A 10,326-nucleotide genomic window follows, 5' to 3' on the forward strand; every position below is an offset into this window, starting at 1 on the left:
TCCTCTACACACTGGGGCTGATCTCAGTTGTAATTCGGGCACAAGACTCCTATGGGCCAGTCTTTTGAGGTAGCACGAAGTACCATTTTTCTGGTGTTTGCCTGATGTTTTTGCTTCCCCATATCTGCTCATCTTTGAGTTGGAGATGGAAATGAATTTGTCCCATAGGGATCTCAGAAGTTTCCACCTTTTCTGAAGTCTGTGGAGTGGTTCTTCTGTTGGGGTTGTCAGGGTTTATGTCATTCAATCACTTCCCTGCTACTACTGCTATCTCGGGAATAACCACGTTATTCTGTGTGAAACAGATGCCTCCTGATAAATGTGGCACGTCAGACTGACTACATTCTCTGGGCTTTGTAAAGGGGAGTCAGGGGGAAACTAAAGGGGAGTTTGAGTTTTTTCCCCTTGACTTTGTGAGAGGATATGGATACGACTAGAATAGAGAAATGGAGTGAAAAAATGGAAGCAAAAGGTTTTTCCAAAGGCAGCCAGTGCACTTCGGCTGAACACTCATCTTTCCCCAGGGATATTTTTTCCATAGCCTGGAGCCTCCACAGGCAGTCTCTGTGATCCCTGTGGAGGGTGGTAGTGCCATGTCACGTGGGGGTCATCCCCTGCTGCAGCATGGTGGCTGAGCATTATAAGCCAATTGACTTTTTGATAATTCCTGGAAAGGAGCAGCCCATCTAGCACCTTATCTAGACCTGCTGTCAACTTTTGGAAGGCAGCCTTGTGTTGCTCGTAGAACGGCACCCCCTCATGTAGTAGAAATGCTACTTGCTAATGAGCGTAAGTTGTACAACACAGGTGGTGATTAGTGGAGAAAAGCAATGAGAAATGAATGTTCCCATGAGTTTCCCCAACAGGGATGTAGCTGAGATGGAGATCAAGGGATATGGCAAAGGGTAGCACATGGTTGAGTTGTAAAGCTGAAGTTGTATATTGACTGAGGAGAGTAAAACTTTTTAGAGGAAATCGCATCTTTTTTTCTTTGCCCAGAAGTCTGGGCAAACCAACAAATTCAATGCTGCACTTCATAATAAATCCTTTGCTACAAAACATGTTAGATCATTGTTGATATGCAACAGAGTTTCTACACTGATATTGTGAATAGAATATCTTCACTACTTCATGCTACATGCTGCGCATATAACCTATAAAACTACTTTTCTCTATGCTTAGTACTTAATCTCTTCATTTTACTTCTATGAAACATCATATAGAAAAAGGCCATCTCAATAGTTACACTTCATATTTGTTTCAAAGCTTTGTTAAGCTCCCATCCTACTTAATGAGATGGGAAATTTTACATCTGTCTCAGGTTTATATTGCTTTTACCTACCAGGCATGGTCTCATAGCTCAAAGCAACTATCTTCTTTCAGATGCTAGGAGTAATGCAGCATTGCTGTCACTGAAGCATCTTCAGAGCTGTTTATGTTCCTGGAAATTCTGCAGATGAAAAAGCCATTCAAAAGTAAAATATCATTCAAGACCTTGAAACCAATTGCAAAGCAATATCTGATCAGATAGGAGCCTGTCTTTGGGGGAGTGCTGGACTTGCTCCAGTATCTATTTATTTTTCCATAATTGCTGTCAAGAGGCAGAGATGTTTCTATAAGCTGTAGCTCATGTGGAAGAAGTGTCGTGTGTGTTTTTTGGAAACTTGTAGTTGGAGGTAAAAGTAAAGGTGAATCCCTGTCTAAATAATTAGACAAGATAGGAAGAAGTAGAAAGAAGAAATACACACGGGACTGATCAGTAGGGCAGGGATGAATCTCAGGATTTTTGCATGTTTTAGAAATGCTCATATCTAGGTGACCTTTTTCCTTGTTATCCTGAGATAACAAAAATTTCTTAACATGCATATAAATGAAGTAGGCTGAGCTTCAATGGGGCCTAAAGTGTTAATGTGGGTTTTTTACTCCTCTGGAAAACAAACCAACCAACCGAAAAAACCCTTAGCATTATATTGAACTCATAGAATTAAATAACGATCATGCCTGAACTTTATATGAACTTTTGATGTTGTTTGTGAAGACCCTGGAAGCTGAAACCAGCAGACAGTATGCAAACGAAATGGATCACTGCTATGAGTTTCCTTTGGTGACAGTTGCATTATCAGGTGCTTGTATAACTTCAGTTTTTATATTGCCTTTGCAGGCAACAGCAGTGAAGCAGTTAGAACCAATTCGATACAGAACTTGCCAAGTGTCACATCTGGTCCAAGCCTGACAAACCAGAACATGTCTTGTCCCTATTTTTTTTATGTGTATGTTCTTAAATACAGACGGAATTACGACTGCAGCCGTCGGAGGCCAAAGAAATTTTACGTTTCCAATGGCTTGTAAGGATGTGCTTATAATCATGCTGGATCAACAGAAGAAATCTTGGTGTTTACTTTGATTTGACAAGTCATATTACATGTACTTATCAGAGCTATTACACTTGCTATATTCTGATGAAATTTCGCTATGATGATTGTTTCCCATTCAGCTTCTGCCGAGTTTGTTGAACAGTAGAAGTTAGATGTCCTTGTGCTCAAGGCTGGGCTTTGAGAGGTCACAAATCAGCTTTTACTCTGCAGTTAATTTCCGTTGGTTTAGGCTCTCAAGTGGGACATTTGTGCCAATTAATTTTGTGGAGCTTCTAGCTGCCAGTATAAAATATTGCCAAAATCTTTTACATGGCTGAGGCTCATGCTTATAAACCCCCTGTTCAATCAGTCACTTTCAGTAGGTGTTTAAAGCTTCAATTCCTGACAATGCATCTGGAATATCATGCATGTGAGGATCTGCAGGCGTGTTCAGAAGTGTTTCTGAAGGTAATATTATCTCCCTAATTCAGAACAGATTTATTCTTAGTGGAGGCCACATAGTTATCCTTATTCAATCCGAACTCTTTAGATGATGTGTAACTTATATGCTACTCTCAGTAGGACGTATGATGATGTCTTCAGAAGTGGACCTCAGCTCAGCCAGCTCCTAACTTTTAGGTGCCCCCAAGTGCACCTATAATAGCCAATATGGTGCTTAATAAAAAATGTCAAAGAGAAGGTGAGGTCTGGGTATTGAAGGCTCTCTGAGCTGGATAAGGAGTCCCTTCCAGGTAGTAATACTTCCAACTTTTCTTAGTTCTTCCTGTAAGAAAATAACACCTGCAAATTCAGACTGACTACCTGTTGAACAGCATGATAATCCTACTGTGCCAGCCAGTGTGGGATCAGTTCTTTTACAGGCTGATTTGAATCGCGGGGCATAGCACAAAGATCTTGCACGAAGATCAAAGATGTTGCTGCCAGAGGGTTGTTTTGAGACAGACTTTTTTAGTAATACTCAGTAATGAGAAATTCTGAAAAAAATTAGGAGTATTTCCAGGAATTCAAAATATTTCCTAACACTCTATTGATGGCTTAGCTTCAAATAAACAGGGGTGGTTAACGATTTAAAGCAGGGTAGCCTTATTGACTTGTCTATTATTTTAAGAAAAAGAGATCCTAGATTATCATTGAAAGATAGTCTTGTAACAGATCAGAAATGATTGTGCCTTTGTGCGACCGAAGCTTTGAGAAATAACTGATGAAGGCTACCCACGAGAGAGTCTATCTATCACAGCACAAATCTCAGAACAATAAAAGCAGTAGTCCTTCAACTCAGCAGCAGGGAGGATGGCATCCAGTTCAAAATGAATGGAGCTCAGTGTTAAAATAAAAGCATTTTTTAGGGAAAAGGAGCATTTCCTGAAAGCGGTGAGCTTACTAAAGTAGGTAAGCATCACTTCAGGAGTCAGTAGTTATCTGGTTTATCACAGTTCTGTGAAAGTGAACACTGTCTTTTACCCTACATTCGCTGACTTAGAGTATTGAAATATGAGCAGTGCGCTTCCCATGTACAGGATGGGAAATAAATGCTGTGAAAAGCATGGGTGGCCACATTTCTGTGTGGGAACAGATCTCACTAACAGATGCCCCGGAGGGGAGGCATCAGAGCTCAGCAACCTTTCTGTAGTGTCGCAGTCGCTGGGTGAGTTAAATCACCATGATCTCACCCACAGCTTCTAAGATGACTTTATGACCTGCCACTGTGCAGAGTTAAAGAAGGAAATTAATCAGAAAGGGAAGTACTTGTAGCCATTCTAGAGCAATACTTCTGAGACGTGAACCTGACTTTATAAAAAACCCAGGGACACTTCAGGTCTAGGAAAACCTCAGCTAGCCAATGCAAATGCATTGTTAGAGAGGGCTGGTGTTTCTCTGGGGAGATAAATATGAAAGATGCATGACTGAAGTCCAGCTAGAAAGGCCTGGTAAGGTGCAAATACACTCAGAGATGCCTTTTCTTTCACATACCTCTACTGGAGTAAAGGAACTGCTCTTGAAATGGAATAAATTCAAGGAAGAGGAAACAAAGTCCTCATAAGAAACCACATAGTTTGTAGTTGCAGATATTTTGGCAATTTATAAAGTTATAAACTTCTTTATACCTATTTGTTTGGCTATAGAAAAGTAGATGGTACGATGCAGTTCAATGAAAACACTGATGCAATTTTCTACCTCTATGTTTTGGTGTGTTTTTACTGGTTTGTTCTCATCTGTGCAGAGGTTTGCTACGCTCAGGTTCCAGTGTGGGAGGACACTGCTTTCGGAGGAGAATGCAGCAGTTATTAAGCAACCCAAAAGCAAGGACTGCACCTTGCTGGGCTGTGAGATTAATGATTTAGACACAGCCAGTCATTTTCTCTTGTATCTTTTTTATTCTAAACCCTGAGCAGGCTCAAGTACTGCCTCTGTGCTAAACTGTCATGGGAAACATTTCAGATAAATTAGCATATCAGTCCTACAACATACACTAGCAGCAGTGTATCATTCCCATGAGTCTTGCAAGCTGGTGGCTGGTGTGGTGAAGAACAGCTGCTCAGGAAGCTGGGAAGGGATCCTGTCACAGGAGAAGCCGAATTTCAGCTTGTATAAATTGGCACAACTCTGGCTGCTTTGGCCGTTGGATTTGGACAGATATTAGTAAATTCTGGCAAGATGTGTGCAAGGAGACCCATTTCTGAGGAGCATCTCTGGCAGTGTAAACTGCTGTCATATTTAGTCTTGCAATCATTTTTAGTAATCCGTGCACATTTTCTGGAAATGAAAGGCTGCATACATGCTGTCAGTGCGTTGGGGATTTATCTGGTTCCCTGCTTATCACCCTGAATGAAGTGAAGGTGTCATAGTATCCTGGGTTCAGCTGTAACAGTTATTTTGGCTTAAACCATGACACATACCCAATAAATGGAATCTGTGCACTGATCTGGTTATTATATTTTTGAGATTTGTAAACATCTAGGTGACCTAAGTAAGGCAGCAACTAAAATGAGGTATTTAGTTGATATTTTTAACTGTTTGTTAGTTTTTTAAATCTCTTACCGAGAAACTGTACATTGTTTTGAGAGAAGATGTGTATATACTTTAAGAAGCATACCACTGCTTCAATATAACCGAAAAAGTTGGCCATTTTTCTTACCACAATACGACTCTAGCCACAGGCCTTCTGAAACAGTGTACTGGGCTGTGAAATTTTCTAATGGGCAAAGACTAAAGCTTTGTTAAACTAATTAACAGTCTCACTAACAATAGCAGCATTTAACTTGATGTGATATTACTGAATTACTCCAATCAGACCCAACTTCTGATTTCAAGAATCTGTTATATTTTGGCTATCTGATCATTGTATATCTGATCTGTACATCCCATCATGGTCAACGCTTTAATTTTTATGCCATTTCTTTCGATGTCTCATAAGTTTGATCAATGCAACATGAGTATTTTCATTCTTACTTGAAAGGATGAATGAAAATGTAACGGGGGGCAAAATGTTTTCAGGGGTATCCTTTAACTTACCTTTTTACAAAAGCATATGTGAAAGCAGGAGAGAGGCACTGAAATGAAAGGTTGATATTCTCTGTGCCTGTAGTCAGATTTATCTGTTTTGAATTCAATGTGAATATGAAGCACGAAGAAATATTGATTGCTACTTTTCTTTTCCAAGTTAAACAAGTTCAAATATGTCCTGAATGCGTAATGGCCTAGAAGTTTCTAATGATAGGTGTTATATGCATATATACAGCTATAACCAATTTTAAGGGGAACAAGTTTAGATAATAGACACCCAAAAAAATGTGAAGGCACTGTGGAAAAGAAATCTTCCAGTGAAGGACAGAATCATAATAAGAAGGAGTTCTAGCAGCCAGTTGCATTTGGGAATATATAAGCAAGTGCTGCACATCTGTTAAACACAAGAAGAAACCTGTTTTCTAGGGAAATACTTTCAACTACAAGCAAACCCAGGAATGTCTGCAAAAATCACTAATTTGGTTTTGTTATCTGTTTTCTAAAGTTTGAAAAGTTAAAGAAGGAAGGGTTATTGCCTCAGGGATTACTACTACAGGGACACTGAGGATCAGTAAAGTCCCCTCAGCCTATGGCACGCCTGTAAGGCATGCCAAACTTGGTGTTTTCATTAAGCTGCTGCTGGTGGTAAAACAGGAGTGGTTACCTCTTGAGACAAATGTTATGTAGATGTTTGCTCTCTAATTTATGTTCCCAGTTTTCTGGCAGAAATGCCATCTGTTCAGGTTAGAAGCTCAGTGAGTTTCCTGTGCATCTACTGGCAAATCAGAGACACTCTTGCTGTTTTTTCTCATTTCCCACTTTCTGGCTGAAACATTGCTGATTGTAATGGATAGAGTCCTTGAATTCCTGTTGAATTTATTGCTAGCCACAGACGATTAGAGTAGCCTGATCCCTCCCATACCTTCTGCTCTGTAAGAATCCTCGTTGTTTGGACCTGGCAGCCATTGTCCATGCATTTGTCACCTCCGGTTGCATTACTGGATCTCTACAGGAAAATGGTGCCTGTTGTCCACTGGTACCAAACAAAATTGTCTGACTCTTTCAACACTCGGTCTTCCAAGAATATATTGCTGCTATATTCACAGTCTTGCATTATGTCCTGGCCAGCTTCCAATGCCAGTTTAAGGTCTTGGTCCTAACCTTTAACAAAATTATTGGCTTGAGGCCAAGCTAACTTGAATAAAACCAAACTGAAGTTACAAACCTTCCCAAGTTTGTGTGCCTTTAAAGGTGCACGCTACAAACCCTGTAAGCAAAGCATGCGAGGGTGTAATTTTACAAGGTAATGACATCAGTTAAGAAGGCAGATTCTTGTCTCATGATTTAAATCTCTGTGCTTTGGCTCACTGTCTAGGAGGTGATGGGTTATTTCTGAAGCGCATAATTTCAGTGGAAAGGTTTATACTGTGAATCCACTAGCCTTTTCTGTGGTTCAAATGGAAGGATAAACTGTGCAAGATAGCAAACTGTGCAAGAAGGGCATGGGCGGCAAAAGCCAGGACTTCATATGCCAGGTTTGCCACCAAAAGCAACTGCAAGTTGTCTTGAACTCCCTGTCAATGAATGTTGCCAAATCTCTGACACATAACAACATGGAAATGCTGTGGGGGTTTTTTTAAGCTTGAGTGCCTGCCAAGTTGTCTTGTCTCCTCAGACCCCCCAGTTACAGCATGGTAACTTGGGCACGATTTTGAGAAGCATTGAATACTTGTGGATAAATTTGCTACTGCTGTTGTTTTTACCCAAAATGGAGCCTGAATATTATTGGGTTGGCTTGAAAGATAATCCAATGCTGCAACAGTTACATGGCGGTTGAAAGCAGTCTGTGTACATGCAGCACACACACCTGAGTTATATCTTACAGCTTTACTGCAAATTCCGTTCAAAATTGGATGTTCTTTCAAATATTTTTTTATTTAACAAATTCACCATAAACCTATGAAACAAATTGGATGACATTTCCGAGGTTGGTTGGAAAACATTGTTAAAATTGATCAGTCCTATCACTATGTGTTACCAACAGCCCTGTGTAAAAACTTGAAGTGAGAATGAAATCAGTCTGAGATTAAAAATTAGGAATGAAATGTAATAAAAAAGTACCATGTACTGAAATCTTCCAAATCTCAGTCTTGGGAAGAATATTCACTGTTACATAGCTGTAGTTGCTCAAACTGTTTATGGAAAATATGCTAGCCAGAAGTACAGATTGTGTACCATGGACAATTATACAAGATCATAATAATTGCTTCTGGAATAACAAACAAGATGAGTGAAATTAGCGTGCTAATTTGGGAATCAAACCATGTTCTTTGAACTGCAATTTTTGGCACACAGAAATCGGTGAAAAGTCCCAGTTACATAATCTAGGTTGACCAAATAAAATCACAGTTTGGCATATAGTGATGTGGGTTTGCTAGAGGCAAACTAGATAATTATTTTCCAAAGGCAGGCCTGGTGTATGAGGTGAACATGAGAGAAGACAAAGCTGACTTGGTCCTTCTACCATTCATTTTCCATTTTTTTTCTGAACCAGAGTCACATGTAAACATCATTTGCATCAAAGTTACCAAGGGTGCATTTATTCAGTATAATGAAAATTGTATTGCTACAAAACTCAGATTTATCAGGAAATGATGGCATTTCTGCCATCACAAAACCACATGGGTTTATGATAGTCTTCAAATTTTTAAGATATTTACTGTAGTCCCAATGTAAGTACTTTAATAGGAGACAACAGATGAATGATGGCAAGGAATTTCCATTACCCAGCTGTATCACATGGACCTGATGTCAAGGGTGAATTATCTGGTTTCACAGGAGAGAGAAGAACACAATAGCTCTTGTTGTAACTTTGAATTCAGGCTCAGCCAAAAGAAGCATTAATTGAAAATGTTTTAAACATAAAGTGTTACCATTTTTTTGGAAGCGTATAGTAAATTCAACACATAGATCCATTCTACACATGCCTTTTCCATCTAAAAAACAATTAAGGGATGTGCTATAAAGTGATTCTCACATGCCAGCTAACTAGATCAGGTTTTTATACAAGCATGCTCAGCCTGTGACAACATCAAGGAGTATAATTTTTCAGAGGATTTGCCTTGTCTATCATGACAATATTACAGCTTTAATTACCTCACAGTATTTCTTAGGAGCATATTCAAGATTCAGGTACCTGTTTCTCTGGTGGCATGTGCCTGTGCATCACATGGGGCAGCCCATGCGACAAGGAGGGCTCAGCTTGTGCTCTGCGGACTGCCTATGAGAGGTCTGAAAGAGGGTAATGGAAAATAATTGCTCTTCAGCTATTTACGTATGCCAGATTCCTGAAGGACTGTGGTTCTTCCAGAAAATTTTTAGGGCTTTCTCATTCCCAGAGGGTTGAAAGCTGCACTGTGGTCAGGAGGAAACAAGACGTTTGTGATTTAAGTGACAGGAAGAGGAGGACAAAAAGGGATAGCCAGCCAACCCACCACTTGCTGTCTGTCACGCTGTTTATGTTTATGTTTCATACCTCAGCTAAATGAGTCATGGCTTTAAATAAGAAAAGAACTGACAAATGACAGATATGAGGTTCTCTCCAGAGTTATCTTTCCTGCAATCTGCCACCAAAACAATGGCTGAGAGAGAAGCTATTAGGTGTTTACAAGCACCCTAAGAACATTTGAGAGGGTGAGCAGCTAGTTTAAGCTGGGAAAATAGTATGACCAGGAGCAGGTGAAACAGGAACCACTTTTTTCCTAGAACATTCCTTAGGTATCAGGATGCTCTGAGTGTTCAGGGCTTTCAGCTTGTGACTATAACAATGTTTACAGTGAACCATATGAAAATGAAGAGTTCCAGACAAAGGCTCTGTGAGGTATTATGAGTTGGCAAGAAAAAAATACATGGTAGATAGATAAAACTTTTCTGCAGTGCTCTTCTGCGGCAGTATGGCTGATGAGGAAGGGTAATCTCTGGAGTTGGTGGAGTTTTGTATAGGTAAGGAAAGATGGATGTGCCCTTCTCAAATGAAACCTCAAAATCTGACAGATTGTTCTCTGAAGGTCCCTGATGTCATCAAATATTAAATGCTGAGTGTCTGATTGTCATGGTACATATTTTGCTTCTAAATTTAAAAAAACATAATGAAGTCTTCTGGAAAACACATTTTTTGGTTTTGTATGGAAGTAATAAGAAAAGGTCCTCGATGCTTTGCGAAAAGCAAAATGGTAAGAGTAAATAATGAGGACTGAATAAACCAGTGTGATTTAAAGCAACAGGCAAGCAATAATGTTTTAATAACTGAATTTACTTTCCTCTTGCGTTCATACTTAATTGTTTTGCAAACAAAGGCTGACCTGTGCTCCGTGATAACTATTCTGGTAAGCTGATTTGCAGTGAAGTTGAATCTCTAGGATCAATTTGATATGGTTCATTTTGACAG

Source organism: Strigops habroptila, chromosome 3 (assembly GCF_004027225.2).
Source record: "Strigops habroptila isolate Jane chromosome 3, bStrHab1.2.pri, whole genome shotgun sequence".
Lineage (NCBI taxonomy): Eukaryota > Metazoa > Chordata > Aves > Psittaciformes > Psittacidae > Strigops > Strigops habroptila.